Source organism: Periplaneta americana, chromosome 12 (assembly GCF_040183065.1).
Source record: "Periplaneta americana isolate PAMFEO1 chromosome 12, P.americana_PAMFEO1_priV1, whole genome shotgun sequence".
In the NCBI taxonomy this organism is placed as follows: Eukaryota; Metazoa; Arthropoda; class Insecta; order Blattodea; family Blattidae; genus Periplaneta; species Periplaneta americana.
The window spans coordinates 179,924,135-179,946,089 of NC_091128.1; the positions used below are offsets into that span (position 1 = coordinate 179,924,135).

The window sequence follows — 21,955 nt, forward strand, 5'->3', positions numbered from 1 at the left end:
AATGACTCGGAGAGTGTATAATTCCCGTATTATGTTGGCTGAAAAGACCGCATCTTCTTTGAAGCAATTCAATGTACACATCCGATATGATAATTTCTTCACGCAATTTTCTCTTACAAATGAACCCGTGCTAACTGATCCGTCGTCGTACTCACAGTGGCTCTGCTGCCTGCGCGCAGTGGAGGCGCAACAAATCCGACCAACGACTGCCTGGGCCACGGCACAACACAAACTGCGGGCCGCTGACAGTCCGGACCGCCGAGGAAACTGCCGCCTTCAGTGCAGTCCCCACCAACTTTCCCTCTCATCAGCCTCTCCCATCGTTCTTTCAAATATTCTTACTTTTTCGAGTGTTGCCCATTGCCTCATCGAATATTACGGGGACGGCGTTGCAACAGAGCAGATATGTTCTCGAGGCCGACTTGCCAGAGCTCTCAACATATCATTCTTGCTTCATATGCTCGCAGGTTTTTCAAGTGCCTTGACGCGTTCTCACCGAAATGCGGAAGTGAAGTAAATGCAGGATTAGGTTGTAAACAGGACAGGATAGGGCAGTGAGTTCAGTTAAAATCAGGCCACAAAGTAAACAATCCAAGACTAGCAGTATGAAGAATATTACCATGTTAAATGGGACATCATCCCTGTCCATACCTTTAGAATGAAGACCTTTACGTCACAGACCTCACGATGTTCTTTGAAGACGAGAAAACGAAATTAAGACAGCGGCAAGACGAGAGGCTGGAAGTGCTCAGTTATGGTGAATGTCATAAAGCAGGTGATTTTGTGAAAGGGAGAAAAGTTCGGAGCAGAGAAAGATATCAGATCGCATGCAGAGACTAAGAGGAAGGCTGAAAATAGTAAACATCGGAGAATGCTGGGTTTGCAGCGAAAAACACGCCCTTGCGCAGAAAACTATGAATGAATGTGAATCTCAAACGCGAACCCAGAGCTGGCGGTACATCGCTGCACCTAACTAGCGCGGCAACTACTCCTCCGCAGCTGTGTTGAGGGAAGTCTAACTGCACATCATGCACAGGAGTGTGGAGCTAAGCTCGATTTGGGTTCTTTCACGGAAGAGCAAGTTCCTAGCATCCCTGATTGGCTCACGACTTCTCCCGGACGGATTTTCATCACACACAGCACTCATGAATCAATCCGGGATGACCGTTCATAAATAGTACATTATGCAACGAGCCTATAATGGTAGTAATTAAGACGCGAGTATGTTTGTTTATGAAACCAGCGCAAGCGGATTTCATAATTTTCATACGAGCGTCTTAATTACCATTATAGGCAAGTGTCATACGACTTTTTATGCTGACCATATTTCCAACTTGAAATTATTCATAAGTATTCATGTTATGGTTATGTAAGTGAGGAGCGGAACTGACCTGAATTGTGAGATGTGCGCAGACGCGAAAGTATTGATTTTTTCCGAGGCACGAATGTCATTGACCTTGATATAATCTAGAGAATAACATGAACATTAGTCTTGATATAACCTGGAAACTGATTTAGAATTGAAAAACGAGATGACAAATTGAATTTATTTGAATATTATTTTCAACTAACGCTAATTATTATAGTAACAGAACATAACCTTCTGCGACAGTATTGGATTTCCAGCCTCCGTGACTTTTCGCTAATTGTCTTTCGATTGCATATCCGAGAATAATCGATACTTGCGGTTTTATAATGGTGATTTCTCATTGGCTGAACAACTGAATTATAATGAATAGGTGTACTTTAATGAGGTGTATAATTACTACGTTTCGGCATGGTCGAGCATAAAAATATTTTGAGTTCCCACCGTGTTTTTTACACGCTTTAACATCTGCGGTCACATCGCATGATAGGATCTGTGGCTATACCAGTATTGTTGAGTTCCTGTTTCTATTGCGTTCAATTTTCAATTTAATTCAATTCAATTTATTAAGCCATTAGACATACAGTGTACTGCACATGGCTTGCGTTCATGGGTTTTTGTTCAGTATTTATGATATGAGCGACTGAGGCGGTGATGAATCACGGCATGTAAATTTCCAACCCCAAATCTGTCCTTGTGACTGAGGGAAACCAAGAAAAATCCCAGTCAGATTGGTCGGCCACGAGGTTTGAACCCGGGACCTTCCGAATATGAGTCTCAAACGCTACCGTCTCAGCCAACTCGTTCGGTCCACGGTGAGTTCAAAGTTAATTTCTTTAACGATTCGGAACTGCGTACAGGTTATGTATTGGTCCGAAGAGATTTCATAAGCACATCACAAAATGCAGAACAGCTGCCGATTGAAAACTGGCTGTAGCGATTTTATTTCTGACAATTTTCTTACTTAATAGAATACGTTTGTTAAATTTGAATTTTGTCCCTAATTGACGCACAATTTAATTTTTTTCTTATTTTTTGTGTACAAATACCATTGATTTAACAACTTAAATTCGAGACTGTACTTTAAAAATGGGGGCCTGAATTTAAAGAAAGGATACCAGGATACAGTACTTCGCTACATTGAATATTTATCTATGATATCTTTAAAAATAAATTCAAAAGGAAATTTACTTTTAAAACCACATTCTTTAAAAACTTTTACATTGGCTTTGAAAATTTTAATATAAATAATTACTTACTTACTGGCTTTTAAGGAACCCGAAGGTTCATTGCCGCCCTCACATAAGCCCGCCATAGATCCCTATCCTGAGCAAGATCAATCCAGTCTCATCATATCCCACCTCCCTCAAATCCATTTTAATACTATTTTCCCATCTACGTCTCGGCCTCCCCAAAGGTATTTTTCCCTCCGGCCTCCCAACTAACACTCTATATGCATTTCTGGATTCGCCCATATGTGCTACATGTCCTGCCCATCTCAAACTTCTGGATTTAATTTTCCTAATTATAATATAAATAATTACATTCTAAAAATTAATTTTAGAGTCACTTTTATGGGAATATGGAGACATACTTTTCAAATGCATCAAAATACATTTTTATTGCTGAGAAAAGATTCTTAATGTCAACGAATGTGTAGCAAATATTGTGCAAGTAACTTTAATAGTTCCGCATATATAAAACTTTCTATGTGAAAAAAATGTAAGGCTACGGGAAGTTGCAATTAAAGTTTAAAAACCTAACCCGTACACCAGAGGTTTGAAAATGGCGTCACAGGAGTCCAGAAGGTAATATGCGCGTTAAACTTTATGTAATGCTTCTTCACATATCAAAGAGTATTTTACAGAAAAACAATGGCAATTTATTGTCTTTTCACCATAATCAACCATTCTCTTCCCTTAACAAGAAGTGAAAAATGAAACGACATACATCTGTGTCTGCAAAAATTATCGGGAAATAAAATGTCATCTATAGAACTATACTTCCAAGCGGAAGCTCTTGAGAAATATATTTCCTTGATGAAACTAACCTAACCTTAGAAATGACTCGAATAGTGGAAGTTTCGAATATAATTTTATTCATAGTCATTGTGTATTCCAAGACACCCACTTTGAAGAGGTCTACAGAAAACGGGCCAAGTATGGCCACACGGAACGCTACTTATTTTAGTTTATTATTTATTTAAAAGCTGATGATAAATTAATCTGATGTCCAAAGGAGTAGTGATGGTGAAAATATATAGATATAATCATATATAGATCTATATTATTTATAATATGTGTTAGAGATAAGATTTTACAATTGAAGGGAATACAAATCGAAGAAATGCTGTTTCAATTTATTTCTAGAACTTGGCAATGTTCGACATGCTCTGGAAGAGAGTTCCAGAAATGGTCTGTGGAGACGGTGAAATATGAAGAGTGGAAGCATGTTAGGAATGGAGAGTGTGCTATAGCAGGGGACGTCAAGTGAATACACTCTCGTGCGTACGTACAAACCCTCAAGCTCCGACATACGGCTGCGGGCAAGGGTGGCTGCTTCCACAGTGGCGGAGCTAAGAACTTGTATGTGAACCAAATTTGTGATAAAAATATAAATTAATTTCAGCTTTTAACTGAAGCACACTTTCACTGTTAATTGCACTATACTGAAAACAGTAGCCTACGCTATACAATTTGGTACAGTTAACTAACTATATACGACATAAATTTTTGTATGTTTGCATAACAATGAAACAAAACAAAATACTGTATACACTTTTATACAGATTAACATACTACGAAATAAAACTGTTCACTGTTTGTCTTCTTCTCATTGCTATACAGTTCAATTAACAAAATAAAACAACAGTACAAACGTTGTTATTCAAATCTCTAATGATAGTATTTTTTCTTATACATCAGAGATCCGGGGCGATTTTTGCAGTTTTCTGTTAGTAAGCAGCTTTTCAATTCGTGAAGCTATTGTTTTAGTACCACCAAATTGCAAACATGCTTTCAAGTGTTCGTTACTTAATTGGCTTCTGTGACGTGACTCTGTAAACTTCATTAAAGGAAATAGTGTTTCGCATACGTAGGTTGTCCCGAACATGCACAACGTTCTTGCAGCGAGATTGTGCAGTTTCGGAAACCTTTCTCGTGGAAAACAAGTATAGAAATGGTTAATACTTTTTCTGTTTTGATACTTATCCTTTAGCTCAATAGCGCTTTGTAGATCAAGTATTTCTAATTGCAGTTCAGCAGGAATATCCAGGACACTCACTGAAAAAGGTGTTGGAAATATCTTAAATTGTTGTTCAAGTTCTCTAAATTCCCGATATCTACGTTCGAAGTCTTCGCACAATTGTTGCATTATTCTTATACTCTTCCATGTCCAAGGCTTCTAACAGGTTTCCCATGTACATCCACAAATAAGGCAATTTCATTCCTAAGTGGGAGAAAACGTTCCAGAACTTTTCCTCGACTTAACCACCTTACCTCGGTATGGTAGAATAAATCTCCATAGTACTCACTGTTAATATAATCAAGTAGTGCCCTGAACTCCATGTGATTGAGTCCTTTAGACCTTATGGAATTAATTGTTTGTGGTACAACATCCATTACATTGCTAAGGTTCATGTGATTAGCACATAAATATTCCTGGTGCAAAATGCAGTGCACCGGTGCCCCCAAGCGACCTCGATAGGCTCCACCACTGATAGCTGCAGTGTACAACTGTACTGCCCGCAGTGGAAGCCGTAAGCAGGCCTGTACGCCCTCTCGCGACTTGAGTCGACCTAGCGGAGCCTGTGCTATAGTGTTGTAACGAATATATATATATATATATATATATATATATAGCATGATATGAGGACAAATTTAAAAAAGAGAAGCTAAATAGCTAGGGTTAGAGTTCTGGAGGATATCGAAAACTATGCTGAGAGAATGAATGGTTCCTCCTTCGCTGAGACAACCCAGAACAACATACAAGTGAAGGCCAGATCTTCAGACTCTGGAAATAAATGGAACACATGCATTATGAACTCGCTGTAGTTTTAAATCGCCGTTTGCATGTAAATGGCGAAAACGTTACTACATAGGCCTACATATAAACTCTTTCGTACGTCTGATAGATATATGGAAAGTAACTTTATCAGAAACAAATTTCTATAATTCTCCTTGTGTGCAGTCACTCTTGAATGGACTGAAAGTGTGTTTTAATGACAAACGATTTAAATTGTATGCAAATCCATTTAGTTGGATATAATGAAGGTGAGCCCAGATCTACCAGCAGAAGTCGCACATCTATTAAATTACACTTATGTGAAAAACGGATGTCCTATTCTTGCGTCATTTGTTGCAATATTACATTGCACATACATTGCACATATGTCAACAATTTTTTCCGAAATGGCATTTGTAAAATCAAAGATAATTTCGCATATCACAGACAAACATCTCGTTGCTCAGTTAAAATTCGTTACATGCAACTTGACTGAGCTAATTGCACACCCATCATAATGCTCAAATGGTGTATGAAGTAACAGAGAAATACTTCAAATGGAACAAAAAAAAAAAACGAACACAAGCGAAGGTGTCTCCGCCTTCTCGTCTTATACCTCCCCCACCTACCTTCCCCTTTGCTGCTTTGAGGGCTGATTTTATATGACGTCATCATCTTTGTCGACCACTGCCCTACAGGGCTAAAGTGCAGCATTTTCAGTCCTCTTCATGCTGATGGTCGTAGCTTGTATTCTTGTGTGAGTCTGGTGAAGATTTCCCAGGACTTGCCTGAATATTTGCAAGTTTTCCCGATGTGATTCTTGCATTCAGAAAGGTGGACATCATTTTCAACACATGCTTTATGAAAGGAGATAATATCAACATAACATTTTCTTATTATATCTTACTGGCACATAATTTGTTCGGGAATAATCACCCGCAATACACTACCGATTGGTTTTCTTGTCGAAAGAGAGATCTCCCCACTAGACGCTGTATAGAATAGTTGTGCGAAGAGAATAAGGTGAATTTCAATATTTGTTAGCGCTTATTCCATTCTTTCAAGATTGAATGTTAGCCTCCTTCCAATGACAACTTCTTGTTCCGTCCCACTCCGCTGCCAGAGGTCTGACCTCCGCACTCTCGACTTCCGGACATTCTATTCGGTGCGTCACTGACTGCGCTCAGTTTTCACTTACTACGATTTACTGTAACCTGTTGCATAACAGGGTTTGTGCTTGTTGGCAACTCCTGGCAATATGCACGCGTTTAACAAGCCTATGGCTGGACGTGCTCAGTAACAGACCTTATCGTGAATGTCGCGCTAACACACGGGCTGCAGCTGTCCTTCGGCTTATTGCCCATTCTACTGCCCTTGATGGTGATAATTGTACCACACCACAATGTCGTCACTATCATTTCAAACTTCCATCGCTACAATAATCATAATAACTACCAAAATCACTATAAGCATCGCTTAAAATCTATCATTAAATGATCATAATAATTAAGTTTGGAAACTGTAAACTGTGTCTAAAGAACTGATGAAATGTTCCACTGTAAAACCTCTCTTTTTATTCCTAAGTGTACGACTTGCTTCCCGTCTTTCATTGAAATAATTATCTGTATTCGCCTCAACTGTAAGAATTTCAATTTTGCCTGTTTCCTTCTTTCTACTACCGTGCAACAATCTTCATCAAACCACGGTTTCTTTTTCTTAGTTTCATAATAACCAGGGAACGGATTTATATGGACTAAAAATATATGAAATATGTAAATATATATGTAGTTATTTTTACCAAAATATGGAATTAAATATGGATTTTTACCAAAATATGGAATTAAATATGGACTTAAAATTATAAAAAAATGACTATGTACGTTAAATATTGGTACATTTTAATCAAACTAAACAAAAAATATAATGGACGTACCTTATCTTCCAATGTAGTTTCAACAAAACACAATTTTTATTGTCTGTTGCCATAACAATAGGTTACAAACATTTCTTTCAAGTGCTGAAAAGTGAATCTTCTTCTATTGTCTCTGAGGATAGATTTATACTGACTAAAAGAGCGTTCGACGTCACAAGAAGTAACTGGTACATAATTCAATTTCACAATGTCTGCTGGGGATAAGTCCAAGTTAATCTTCACTGTTGATTCACCACTCATCACAGCAACAACCTTTTGTAGTTCTTCATATCCAGGGTTTTTTGAAAGTACAGTGTCCACCTTAGCTCTTACTGCATCTGCAACTTTACCTCTACCACGATTCAGTTGTTCCACAGTACTATTTATAATTTCAAAACTTTCAGATAGTGAAAGGTGCCTATTTTGGAGACTTTTGAGCGTTTTTATGATGCATGAAAATGTATGCTGAATGTGAGCTAAGTCATTCTTCACACTTATGTCACAGGTAACTGTTTTCGCAGTATCAATTGAGACTGCATCTTCAGAGTCCAATGCAAGGAGAACATTGTTAATAGAGTCTATATGTTCGGCATAATATTCAACTGCTTCTAGCCATGTACCCCATCTAGTTAAAATTAGCTTTGGTGGCAATGGAATTTCAGGGTACATTTCTTTCAACACGTTAACTCTACTGGGAGCTTTGAGAAATACTTTTTTCACTGATGAAATCAACAAATCTACTTTAGGGAAATTGTCTCTGACCACTTCTGCCACACGATGAAATGCATGCGCCACACAAGTAAAATGAGTCAATTTAGGATATACAACAGATAATGCTTGTCCAGCTTTGACCATATAAGGGGCAGCATCGCTAATAAAGAATAACACATTATCGTACATAATACCCTTTGGCCACAGGATACCCATAGCTTCGTTGAACAGTTTAACTATAGTTTTGTTATTGCACTTTTCTAGAACATCACAATGTAAAAGAATTCGTTCAGAATATTGTTCACTTAACAAACCGATAACTACATTACCAACAAGTCTACCTTCTTTGTCGGGAGTCTCATCAATGGAAACCCAAATTGAACTATCTTTAATTTCATCTCTTATCTTCTGTATTGTCTCATCGTAGATGGATGGAGCATACGTCTTCCTAAGTGTTGACTCATCCGGGATTGTATGTTGAGTATATTTTTCAAGGAATTCCCTGAAGACCTTATTCTTTAGTTTGTAGAGAGGAATATCAGCAGAGATGAGAGAACGGCACAGGTCGATGTTAAACTCAGATCTTACATTCGATGTTGTTGGTTGTGTTAAAAACAATTGTCTCTGCTTGGAATTTAGTTGTTTGTTGGCCTGATGTTTACTAGTTGTAATGTGTTGTTGCACCAGGAACTTTTGTGTAGATGATACTGCACACTGACACAAATTACAAAATAATATTTTATTGTCAGTTGATAAACCATCTTCTTTAAATTCTGAAATGTAACTTGTTAGTTTTGATTTTAAATTGACTGAATGACGTACTTTTGGCATATTTACCGTCTTTATAGTATGATTTACAAAACTGAACCTATGTGTACTCTGACTGGCATTTAACTGTTGAGCTGCACAACTGAAGTCTGTTAAAAATTTTAAATTAAATTAATACAGTTTTGTAACTTACTTTCCCATTGTTGATAGGACTGCTAATTTTCAAATAACTCTGATGTTAAAGGGATTACTGAACATGTGTTTAAATCTCTATTGTTGAAATGTATTTTTAAAAGTTAATGGAATTTTGTTTTGTTTTATTGTTAAACCTAATATAATATGGACTGTTTTATATGAAATATGGAAAATATATGGAAATTAACGAAAATATGTACTAAACTCTAAAATATGGAAAAATATGGAAAATAAAAGTAGGATTTTTCAACCCTACACATTGTGAAACATAAAGATAATGCAAAATATAAATTATATTAGCTTTATAAGTAAATATGTATTTACATATAAATCCTTTCCCTGATAATAACCTATGCTCTGCTCAGCTGCAATTTTGATATTATCTCGGATATTTTCCCACACGCTATTAACATCTAACTCTTTCTCAACTTCGTCGGAGCTTTCTAAAATGGGAAACCTATTTGAAATTTCGACCTGATAATGTTGCTTACTTTCCTCGTCCTTCAATTTCAGAATATTGGATCTACTAATATTAACTTGTTGCTCTACTCGTTTGGCTACTGATAGTCTTTCTTTGTGACTTAAATAGGGATATTAAAGAATTCCTTTGCATTAATAATGATTGCTGCACCATAAATGATCATCAGCTGTTCTATGTTAGTGAAAATATAAGCAAGTTTAGACATTAGGCCTAAATAGAAGTCGAGACATCAAATCTTAAACATCTTGTTTGCAAGTCTTAAGAGTTTTGATTGCAGTTTTTCTTTGCTAACTTCTCACAAAAAATATACGATATGTACAAATAGAACCACAAATAAAGTAGGCCCTGTCCAATGCGAATCCCAGAACTCCAGACATTTCGGTTAATCACAACGGAGAAAAAGAAAACTTAACGGACGTCACAGCCAACAGCGCCAGAATGCGCCAATTGTTTCCAAAATTAAAGAATGCAAGTTTAAACTTACCATGAGGTTGAGATATGAATTTTTTACACGTTGTTTTGAAAAAATCACAAATAATCAGACTGTGGGTATAGTGGAGGAATATGAACATACATCAATTAGGCCTAATCGAGAAGCAGAATTTCAGACAATCCCAAAATTTGCTAATCCAATTTATTTGAATTAGTGAGGTTCTACGAAACGTGCAGAAATCAGCAGCATCACCGAAGTTTCAGAGCTGCATACGGATTCCATCACCAAAACTGAACAGCAAGCCATTCCGTGATGCTCAGTTGTTTGAAATATGGAGCCGAGAGATAAGCCTGCTTCTGAATTCCTAGCAAGATTTTGTTCACAAGAGTAGATCCTGACGGTTCCACGTAGTTGATTTATATCGAGTCAAGACGAAAAGCTCTTGTCACCGAACGTTCTGCAGATGGATCGTTATTAGTAGGAATAAATTATCGTGGCGAATTTCAGCCTTGGATTGGCAACACACATGAACTTCAAGGCAAGTCACGCACATGAACTGGCAAACAACATTACAACCAGAGTCCAAGCGACGCGGTGCGGTGCTGATTGTTGTTAGCACAACAGAAAACACGCGAGCGCAATTAGATGCAATTCTAATCGCGTGGTCTAGGCCTATCTGACAGCAAATCCAAATAGGTGAGATATTTTATTTGTAGTTAATAAAGCCATCCATCTATTCATTTCATTCATTCATTCACTCAATCATTCATCCATCCCTCCATCCATCGATCCAATCAATCATTCATTGATCCATCCACTCATTAATTCATTTATTTATCCATTTACTCATTCATTCATCTATTCATTCATTCACTCACCCATCCATTCATTCACTCTTTCATACATATTCATTCATTCATTCATCCATCCATTCACTCATTAATTCATTCATCCATCCACTCATTAATTAATTCATTCATTCACCCATTCAATCATCAATTCACTCATTCATCCATCAAGTCACTCATTCATCCATCAAGTCACTCATTCATTCATTAATTCACTCATTAACCCTTCCATTCACTCACTCATTCATCCATCAAGTCACTCATTCATTCATTAATTCACTCATTCACCCTTCCATTCACTCACTCATTCATCCATCAATTCACACATTCATTCACTCATTCACCCTTCCATTCACTCACTCATTCATCCATCAATTCACTCATTCATTCATTAATTCACTCATTCACCCTTCCATTCATTCACTCACTCATTCATCCATCAATTCACTCATTCATTCATTAATTCACTCATTCACCCTTCCATTCACTCATTCATTAGTTCACTCATTCACCCTTCCATTCACTCACTCATTCATACATCGATTCACTCCTACATTCATTAATTCACTCATTCACCCTTCCATTCACTCACTCATTCATCCATCAATTCACTCATTCATTCATTAATTCACTCATTCACAATTCCATTCACTCATTCATCCATCAATTCACTCATTCATTCATTAATTCACTCATTCACCCTTCCATTCATTCACTCATTCATCCATCAATTCACTCATTCATTCATTAATTCACTCATTCACCCTTCCATTCACTCACTCATTCATTCATTAATTCACTCACTTACCCATCATTCATTCACCAATTCACTCATTCACCCAGTTGTGTTATGTGCATCGTTTCCATGTCACACACAAGCAGTTGAAGCTTCAGCAGAAGTGCATGGGAAGAGAAATAGAGAGATTTATACATACCAAGCGGACTTAGTGCTACAAAAGAACTGCCTTTATATGAAACAAACAAATATCACTTTTCTGGAAAGTAATTAGTGGTGAATAAAATAATAAATGATAAACTGACGACAACCGCGCTCTTGTACGGTGGCCACCAAGGAGCCCCGATCTCAGACCGTGCGACTTTTTCTTTGGGAATTTGTGAAACACAATGTTTACTTCCCCTAGTGATTTAGAGGAGTTGAAACAACGAATCACGATTTGTGTGGCTAGTATGTTACCTACAGTTTTGCGGATATTTCTAATACGGCAACCGATTTCGGTTTGAAATTTCGCGCAATAACGCAGGCGTTGCATACTAGAGACTCTGGTGGAATATTTGTTCAAATTTATGATCACGAGCATAGCATCCATTCAGCTGTGTTTAGAGCACCAGTATCAGGGGGGATATTTTTATTTTTGCTGTTTGCAAGCCTGTTTTCTCATTTGTCTGCATGCGCGAGGTCATGTACGCTTTTCATCTGTTCGTGCTTATTGTTAGATAGAGCAAACGTGAGAAACATTAGCAGAGGAAAATACAAGATCAAACTAGAAGTTAATAAAGATACATGGGAGTTGGATTACTTCGTCAAAAATAATAATGGCAAGTTGCAATGTTGTAGCCCAATATCCACGCAAATGTATGCTGACTGAGGTCAGGTAAATGTTTTCAGAAATTCTTTGCACTGACAAATGAGATTCCAGCCTTTTTAAAAGACAGCGCCAAAGATAGTGAAAATCTTGTTTGACGGGTTGAAGATCCAGACTTTCTAAGGCAGCTTGCTTTCATAACTGACCTGACACAATAACTGAATTACTTGAACCACAGACTTCTGGGCAAAGATCAAAGTGTATCAGAGTTATCTGTTCATGTTAATGGTTTCAAAAGTAAGTTAAAAACTTTTGAAGCCAACTTTATCAAGAAATGATTTGGCATACTTTTGGTCTTGTGAAGAACTGTCAGGAGAAATTAAAGATGGGAATTTTTCTAAGTTTTGTGAAAATATTGAAGTTATTATTCAAGAAATCGATCAAAGATTTTCTGACTTTGAAAATATTAAGGATAAACTGCTCATTTTCAATGACGCTTTGACTGTGGATATCGATAATCAGCCCTTGAAACTGGAACTCTGCGATCTTCATGCTGATCCTTTTCTTCAAACCAGGACTGAAAGAGGGCAGATCTCCCCAGCTTGGAGAGTTTGATTTGCAGCCTACCTCAATGTTTAGAAGTACTTATCTATGTGAAAGTGCTTTCTCTAGCAGGAAATTAATTAAAAAAAATAAGTACTGGGCTGTCTCAGTGATGATTCGTTGTTCCACCCACTAAGACTGGCAGGTATTTACATACAAGTGGACGTCCCTACTTCGGTGAAGGAGTCGGACAATCCTCGGTGCTCACATTGATTTCTGCACTTCGGCCTACTGGTAATGCATCCTTACTTACTTATTTACTTACTGGCTTTTAAGGAACCCGGAGGTTCATTGCCGCCCTCACATAAGCCCGCCATTGGTCCCTATCCTGAGCAAGATTAATCCATTCTCTATCATCATATCCCACCTCCCTCAAATCCATTTTAATATTATCTTCCCACCTACGTCTCGGCCTCACCAAAGGTCTTTTTCCCTCTGGCCTCCCAACTAACACTCTACATGCATTTCTGGATTCGCCCATACGTGCTACATGCCCTGCCCATCTCAAACGTCTGGATTTAATGTTCCTAATTATGTCAGGTGAAGAATACAATGCGTGCAGTTCTGCGTTGTGTAACTTTCTCCATTCTCCTGTAACTTCATCCCTCTTAGCCCCAAATATTTTCCTAAGCACCTTATTCTCAAACACACTTAACCTCTGTTCCTCTCTCAAAGTGAGAGCCCAAGTTTCACAACCATATAGAACAACCGGTAATATAACTGTTTTATAAATTCTAACTTTCAGATTTTTCGACAGCAGACTGGATGATAAAAGCATTTCAACCAAATAACAGGCATTTCCCATATTTATTCTGTGTTTAATTTCCTCCCGAGTATCATTTATATTTGATACTGTTGCTCCCAGATATTTGAACTTCTCCACCTCTTCAAAAAATAAATTTCCAATTTTTGTATTTCCATTTCGTACAATATTCTCGTCAGGAGACATAATCATATACTTTGTCTTTTCGGGATTTACTTCCAAACATATCTCTTTATTTGCTTCCAGTAAAATTTCCGTGTTTTCCCTAATCGTTTGTGGATTTTCTCCTATCATATTCACGTCATCCGCATAAACAAGCAGCTGATGTAACCCGTTCAATTCCATACCCTGTTCGTTATCCTGAACTTTCCTAATGGAATATTCTAGACACAGCTAAAAAGTAAAGGTGATAGTGCATCTCCTTGCTTTAGCCCACAGTGAATTGGAAACGCATCTGACAGAAACTGACCTATACGAACTCTGCTGTACGTTTACTGAGACACATTTTAATTAATTGAACTAGTTTCTTGGGAATACCAAATTCAATAAGAATACCATATAAAACTTCTCTCTTAACCGAGTCATATGCCTTTTTGAAATCTATGAATAACTGATGCACTGTACCCTTAGACTCCCATTTTTTCTCCATTATCTGTCGAATACAAAATATGGTAATGCATCCTACTTTAACAATTTGGTTTGCTGTACTTTACTGTTAAATTGATCTTAGTGAAACTTTTTAGTGTGACCCTCAGCATGAATTGTCTAAATACGTTGACCCAGTCCCCAGGCCTGCACTAGACCATCTCCTTGGTGTGATACAATGAGCGCATATTGAACATGTGAGAGTTCCCATAGTCAACTTTATAGAACAGTGTAAATTGATTCCTGATAACTTTAATACTTGTATTCACAAAACACTGAGTGTCTATTGCTTTTGTATAAACTGCCCCGGGCAACAGAATGTCTAGATACTCCACACAGAGCTGCGTTCATCCTACATGGCACGTTTTTAATTTATTCCGTTCTTCTCTTCATGATAAGATCAGGACTTAACTTGCAACCTTGCAAGCTCGCCGTGATCTGCAAACTACGCAGTTCTTATAAAACCCTTTGTGTGCGCTATGAACCTTTGGGCAGATAATAACAGACTGCAGTCCACCTGATCGTTACGGGTCACAGTGCAAATCGTGAGTGGGGTGCGACCAAGCCTGCATATAGTTTAAAGTTACGTAATCGCTAACAATGGCTAATGAAAAGATGCAAATTCTCAACCATTCCGCTTCTATTTACAAATACGTTAATCGCATCGCTTGCGGCTAACCGGGTTCATATTCTTGTGTCTACTTCAAGTCATGCTGTGGGTGTCTAGTGTTGGTCCACATTTTGTAATCATTTATTTATCTTTGAACACGTGGCTAAACACTATTTCCTACAGCCGCACTAACCTCTGTTTTCTTCGTTATGACAGAAGTTCTAAGAAGTGTATACAACAGCACTGCAAAAGATTCTATACCCTCCACGCTAATACATTTTTTTCCACGTACACAACCGAATTCTGTTGACAATAAACTAAAGACCAAATTGACATTGTCGGTTGTAAACTGCACACATTACACTTTAAATGTTTCTTCACTGCTTAGGCTTTCGTCCTTGTAATTTCTCTGTTCACTGAATATAGTCTTTAGTTTTCCCGTAATAAGAAGAAATGTCAGAGGGAAGTGGAATAGGGAGAGGAGTACGACTACAGGGCTCCTCTATGTTTGTCTTCATATTATTCACAGCCCATGGATTTCATGCTGCGAAATGCGCCATGGCACAAGCAACCACTTGGACAAGTTTCACAAGACCTGCGGCAGTTCCGTCTAAAAACTGCAGTTGTTTACCACATTTGATTCCGCGTAACTACTAACACTAAAAAAACGCTCACTGTGTTAAAATTATTTTTACCTCGGAATTTTCTAGACTATTTCGCAATGCTACTGACGTGTGAAATAATATTATTGTACAAACTAACGCAAATTACCCTTCACACTAGAAGCTGCTTTATGTATATATTAAGTATAGAAAAAGACAAAATGGCGATCGATTTGTTTGTGTCGTATGGAATACACGTGACAGGAAATTAAAGCTAGGAAATATTTAGGTCTTAACTGCAGAGTACTGAAAAATTGATAAATATTCTTCAAATGACGTCAGCAAAGAATGTGTTTCAGGTGGATTCTAGCGCTTCCTTCCAATAAGTGTTGAAAATTTTGCTACACTGAAACGTTGATATAGCACAATTAATTATGTGTATTATCAACATTTCAGAGGTTCAAATTCGTCAAGCAACACTCAAAAATGTAATCACAAAACTAGTGTGCTATATTCGCGGTAGTAAAGTATATATTTGGAATGAGTGAAATTGATTGCCATGAAGAAATATTAAATGTGTTACTAAATACAATAATGTAAGCACAAGACTTACCAGAGGCGGTGTTCACCACATGGGGGCTCCCGTTCATCCATTCTCCCAGGGGTGTCCCTCTTGAAGAAGCAAAGAAGTCAACATTTTCTGTCGCTAACGTCATCATGTCGATTGTTGTGAAATGATGAGGATCTGGAAATGTTGAACACCAGAGTAGTTATGGTAATATGTGCCACAGAGTCAAATCTTAAAATTAAATAAACTGTTAGTAAAGATTAACATAGGGTAGATAATACTGTAAACTGCTACAATACTGTATTCGTTATGAACTCTTTCAAGCAATTACTTGTAGTTTGTAATCTATGCTATTTTCTTTCCATTACTTACATTTATTGTTTCTTTCTGCAATGTTGAACACGAGCAATGATCATACAGGGGTAAATTCATTTAAATTAATTTTACGTTTTTATATTTAATATGTTCTTTGTTTATTGTGTTTAATAGTTTCATTTGCAATCTGTTCTTTTGGTTTAATATAATGTCAAATGCTTGTCAAAACTGACTATGTCCATCTCTATTACTTTATGTGCAAAAATATACGACTAAATTAAATGTAAATGACGTCATTTTATTTGCGTTTAGACAAAGAGGCTGAAAGACATACCAAATTTTACTAACAAAACCACCAGTTGTGTATTAAAAAAACTTTATTACTGGGAAACAACGTTCACAAATTTGGACATTTTGTGTCACTAAGTCGTAAAAATTAATACTGAAAAAGAATAGGTATCGAATCGAACCCGGGCCACCTGTCGTAAGCTTACATAGTAATGAATGGTAGCCTACGCGATGATACTCAGAGGTCCAGATGGACAGAGACTGGACCGCACAGCAACAAACATTTTTTGTGTCAGTGGAGATTACTGTCGTAATTCCATATCATTAACAACGTGTTTTACATTTCAGTGGTGATCCGTTTGCCTGTAACGTCTGATGTGGACAATATGGCGGCGATCATCCATTCGTTACATGCCACGTCTAACGCGGGTTCTCCAAGACTCTGTCACTATTCTTTTTGTAGCGATAAATTACTTTCCCAATAATGTTGCCAGTGAATGTGTTTGTTTGCCAATGATACTTATTGTTCTAGCAATGATTTGTCATTGTTCACTAATTCTATGACCGAATCTTCAACCCTGCGTTTCTCAACCTGTTTCATGATTAGGCCTCTGTTCTTCTCACACTACTTCAGTGCGGCCCCTTGGCGTAAGAATAAAGGATGTAGTAATGTGAAAGTTTCTGTTTAAAAAGAACAAAAATGATATTTAAATTTAACGCAAAACAGTCGAATGAATAAATTTATATTATTATTATTATTATTATTGTATGAATAAGGTTAAACGAACGCTGAGGTAGTTCCCTTCCTACTCCGCTTATGCACCTTTAAATGTCTTACCAGTCATACCAACGTAACTTTGAAAAAATTACGAAATTTCACGCTAGTGTACACTCACGCTATGCCTTGCACATACGAATCTGTAACAGATTAAGATAGGTTAGTTTAGGCTCTTCTTATGCCTTGCACATACGGATTTGGGAGAAACTAGCGCTGAGGTAATTACGGTGATTATGAAAGTGAAAATGGTTAAATTTGTAAGGAATTTCTTCTGTGGGGTTTGATTTGAAAAGTTAAGGATTTGATAGGGAAATATTTATAGAAAAAGAAATAGTTCTGAAATGTAGTAAAATTACGTGTGAAATGAGAGGTGCTCAAAACTTGTATTAATTCAATAACCACTGAAAATGAGTGAAGCAGAACAAATAATAATGAATTAAACATAGTTTCCATAACATAATCTCGTTTCTACGTCCGCCATTACGCTAACCGGTGCTTTGAATATTCGGAAGAAACTGGTGCACAAGTAGTTCTGGCTCTTGCGATTTCGATAGTCGTCAATATGTAGGCCCATGGAGAGTAAGACGAAAACATCTGCGAAGTTCTCCTAACACGTGAACACGCTGTGAAAACGATGCGTTCCAGTAGGCTCACAAGCAATGAGACATATACGTAAGAACCACGGATCACAACCCTTCACTATTGTCGTCTGTGATCATGACAATCAATCGCTCTCGGCGGTGAAGTGGTAGCCAAGGCCCGCGTATTTTTTTTTTCTTTTTTTTTTTATCATATTTCTCTTTTTTTTTTTCAAAGTTATCTTTGTTTTTCTGTTTTACTTTTTCGTTTGTTTCCTTTTTCCTTTTTGTTTTACTTACACTAACACAAACACAACACCCATGCCCGAGGCGGGACTCGAACCCACAACCCTTCAGACCAAGCGATAGAGACATGCCTACCGCTTGAGCCATCCGGGTCGGCTTTTTTTTTCTGAATGATATGAAGGTGATAATGCCGGTGAAATGAGTCCGAGGTCCAGCACCGAAAGTTACCCAGCATTTGCTCGTATTGGGTTGAGGGAAAACCCCGGAAAAAACCTCAACCAGGTAACTTGCCCCGACCGGGATTCGAACCCGGGCCACCTGGTTTCGCAGTCAGACGCGCTGACCGTTACTCCACAGGTGTGGACTGTATTGAATCTGATCCACATTGGGAACGCGTATTCAGTAAACACCCAAGAACTTGGAAGACTTTATTTAGTGTCATTCACTTATCAAGCGGCTGTATTGTTTACCAATCGCACACTGCGTCGGTAGTGTTCTCGGATAATAGATCGGCTATAAGCAGACAATTGCAGGTTTTAAAGTTTTCGTGACTCACCCGCCCGCAACTGAAGTAATCCCAGCAGCATCGTCCTTGTAAGCAGTTCTCAGTGGCGCAGCCCAATAGAACGTTTCGTGGATTTGACCTTATTCAAACATTAACCGCCGATACGACACAGGGATATGGGAATACCGCCGTGTCATATATTCCAGAGACATCTGGCGGGTAGAAACATAATTACTCGGAACTGCAACAGGGTGTTTCGTATTATAATCGCGTTCCTTTTCTGAACATAATACACGCTACGCTCTTATTAATATTAACCTTTATGCTGTAGACTTCAATAATTCTATTACTATTGTTTCATAGCTGCACTATGACGTCAGACACGAAACAAAAGAGGTCCGATTCATTATTAACGATGTTTGAGCGCGATTTTTATAATTGAGTTTTGATGCACAGCAAGACAAAGAAGAACATCATTTGAACTGTGAAAGAAACTAACAGTAAGGATGAAACTGAAGGAAGGTAAGCGTTCCCAACTGGAATAGTATGGAAAGAGTAAGTATTTCAAGTCACTAATGTTTTATCTTGTATTAGTTGACATTTGAGTATCTGTTGATATGACTGCACTAATGTAAGATAGGCCCAGTGCGTTTCTGACGGTGCTGGGAGAGTTGGTAAAACAGAGAGAAACGTGAATAGGACGGAAAGGAACATCAATAGGGTCATAGCCCTTAGCATCGCAGAGAGTGTTTCAGAAAGTATTTTCTCAATCGTCATACTTATTTTCACGTTAGTTAAGTTAAATCATACATTTTTAACACTACATCGCAATGATGCCTGGACTGTAACGTAATTTTGTTTCTAGGTGGATTTTATGTTAAAAATGAATGTTTTATTGAATATGAAAGATTACAGAATTAGAAATATGTGAGGGACGTGTTGTCTAGCTTGAACATTGTATGAAAATGAATGAGAAAATTATCAATATGCATCATTTACATCATCAATAAATTCTAACAAAAAAGAGATAGGGGAGGGAGGAGAGAGAGAGAGAGAGAAAAGTCCGAAACCTCCCACCCAAACAAAGACTTTGTTGAATTAATTACATCAGAGGACAGTAATCAATATGACAGCGATAACTGTAAGTAAAGTTCTATGAAAATACAAAGACTCCAAAAATGAGACAACAATTTGTAATTCATTTCAATTAAATACTAAACACAAAAACAAACGACTGCATTTTTCTACAGATCCCAAAATCACCGACAATGACTTGAGAGGCGACAAGCTCCAATGCTTGTTCGAGGCTTCTGAATATCCAGAACTCACCCGTTTCGAGTCGTCGCTCACTTCTGTTCTCCCAAAAAAATCCTGCTGTCGTGTCGTGTGCACATCCCTGAGTAAAGATGAACCACAAACCACTTCAGCTTTCCTGCTGATATCGTATCTCCTGGCACTTCCTCCCCGATTTTGAGGTTAAGTACAGATATTCAATCACATTCAAAATCCAGAATATTTTCTGAATTTATCTTACTTCTTTCTCTTCGGAATTTGTTGCAGGCGTGCTTATGAATTGTTTTAATTCTCGAACTAACGCAGTAGCTCTTCTGCGACTAATATTCCTTATTGGCTGCTGACTTAATCCGCAAATGTTAAGTCTTATCAGAATCATCTTGGACCCAGTAAATGAACGAAAAATATCCATATTTTGCCAAGTAACCATAACTATTATTATTAACAGTAGTAGTAGTAGTAGTAGTAGTAGTAGTAGCAGCGCTTCATTTAATTATCATTACATTTATCTGTGTCCATACGTGTATAGCAGTCTCTGTTGTGTAATATCATCCAGTCCAATGTTACGGTTGTTTACAAGTATTGCAAGGGAGGATTTACGGATGAGTTGAGATGTTGCTACGCTGCGGCCGAAATTTCAAAACGAATTCGCAACAAAACTTAAATTTTTGTAACGTACAATATCTTATTTCATAATTGTCGAATTTCATTATTTTTAATAAACGAATATTAACATGTATATATTCAAGAACCGGTAGAAAAGGACACCCCTAAAATATGCTCCGTCAGAATGAACTGGCCCGTATGTATTGTTAAAGTTGGTGAACAAACTATGCTCATTACGGGGCTATCCATGCAGGAGCAGTAAGTTGATAGACGGAAAATCATGGACGGAGATTTGGTTGGATATTTATAACTTGAAATCGTCAACAAACTCTACTGTATATTTTAAAAGGGTCCGATATGCTTTCTCTCCCTAACGATAAGGCTCGAATCTATTGAACCAATGTCCGTATTATCCAGCCCAGACGTTATACACACCTCATACTAGGGTCGTCCTCTGCGGAAGCTAAGTGGTCAGACCTTCAGCCTGTCGCGCAGGCGATCCGAGTTCGAGTCTCTGTCAAGCCTGGGATTTTTCGTTGAAAAATACATAATGACAAATGTGGTGGACAAGATGGCATTGGTTCTCCCGTTTCCTCATATTAGCTGTCTACATCATTCCGTCAACATTTCTCCATACCTCATCATTCCATAGCATTCCTCGAACGCCGACTGGCCAAGGTACGAGGGGGTTGCCTGCTCCAAACCTGCCGTGTGGGTTTTGGAATGCCCCTAGCTTGAGGGTTAGCGCAATAGATCTTGAAAGGTCTCAGTACCGGGTCGTAGTGCCCAAACCTGAAACTGAATCCAATAGTTTTACACTGTGTAAAAACGAGACAACTCATATAAGATTTAACAGCAGCTTCATTTTCGTACACAGCGCATCAAGTTAACGTCTAGTTAAGTTAATGTGTACCTGATGTAGTTAATATAATTACAATTATTAAGTGCACATGATAATAATTGACATGTACTTAATTAGGTTGTGGAATTAGGTATACCTTAATTATGTAGATTTACTTTAAACAATACTTCCTTTACAGTACTTATCTTATTGTTATTATTATTCTTGCTGCATTGCTCTCCTACTGTTATTGTTAGTGTTGTAAAATGTATATACATGTATTCTGTGTTAGGTTATGTGAAACTATCTGGTATGAGGAGGGCCTCGCGACAGGGACAGTTTGGCTGACGCACCTCATGCAGTGCCAGCGTGTTTCTTAGCTGGATTTATTTTCGCGTGTATATTCCAGATCAAATCAAAAAGTTCTCTTTGTGCTCCGGTTACACGTCTTGCA

General features: G+C 37.7%; 1 protein-coding gene across 2 annotated transcripts in view; it reads right to left on the minus strand.

Annotated features, from left to right (window-relative positions):
• The window catches only part of sit (stuck in traffic), a 118,177-nt gene extending 96,769 nt beyond the window's left edge, over positions 1-21,408 (minus strand). Inside the window, exons 1-2 of one of the 2 annotated variants that reach the window (XM_069842698.1) lie at positions 21,298-21,408; positions 16,097-16,228 (exon numbers count right to left, since the gene is read on the minus strand). The gene's annotated coding sequence lies outside the window, so the exon portion shown is untranslated. Of the gene's footprint in view, positions 1-155; positions 306-16,096; positions 16,229-21,297 lie in introns of those variants that run through there. The other variant, XM_069842697.1, reaches the window with a different exon arrangement.
• Positions 21,409-21,955: the final 547 nt, after the last annotated feature.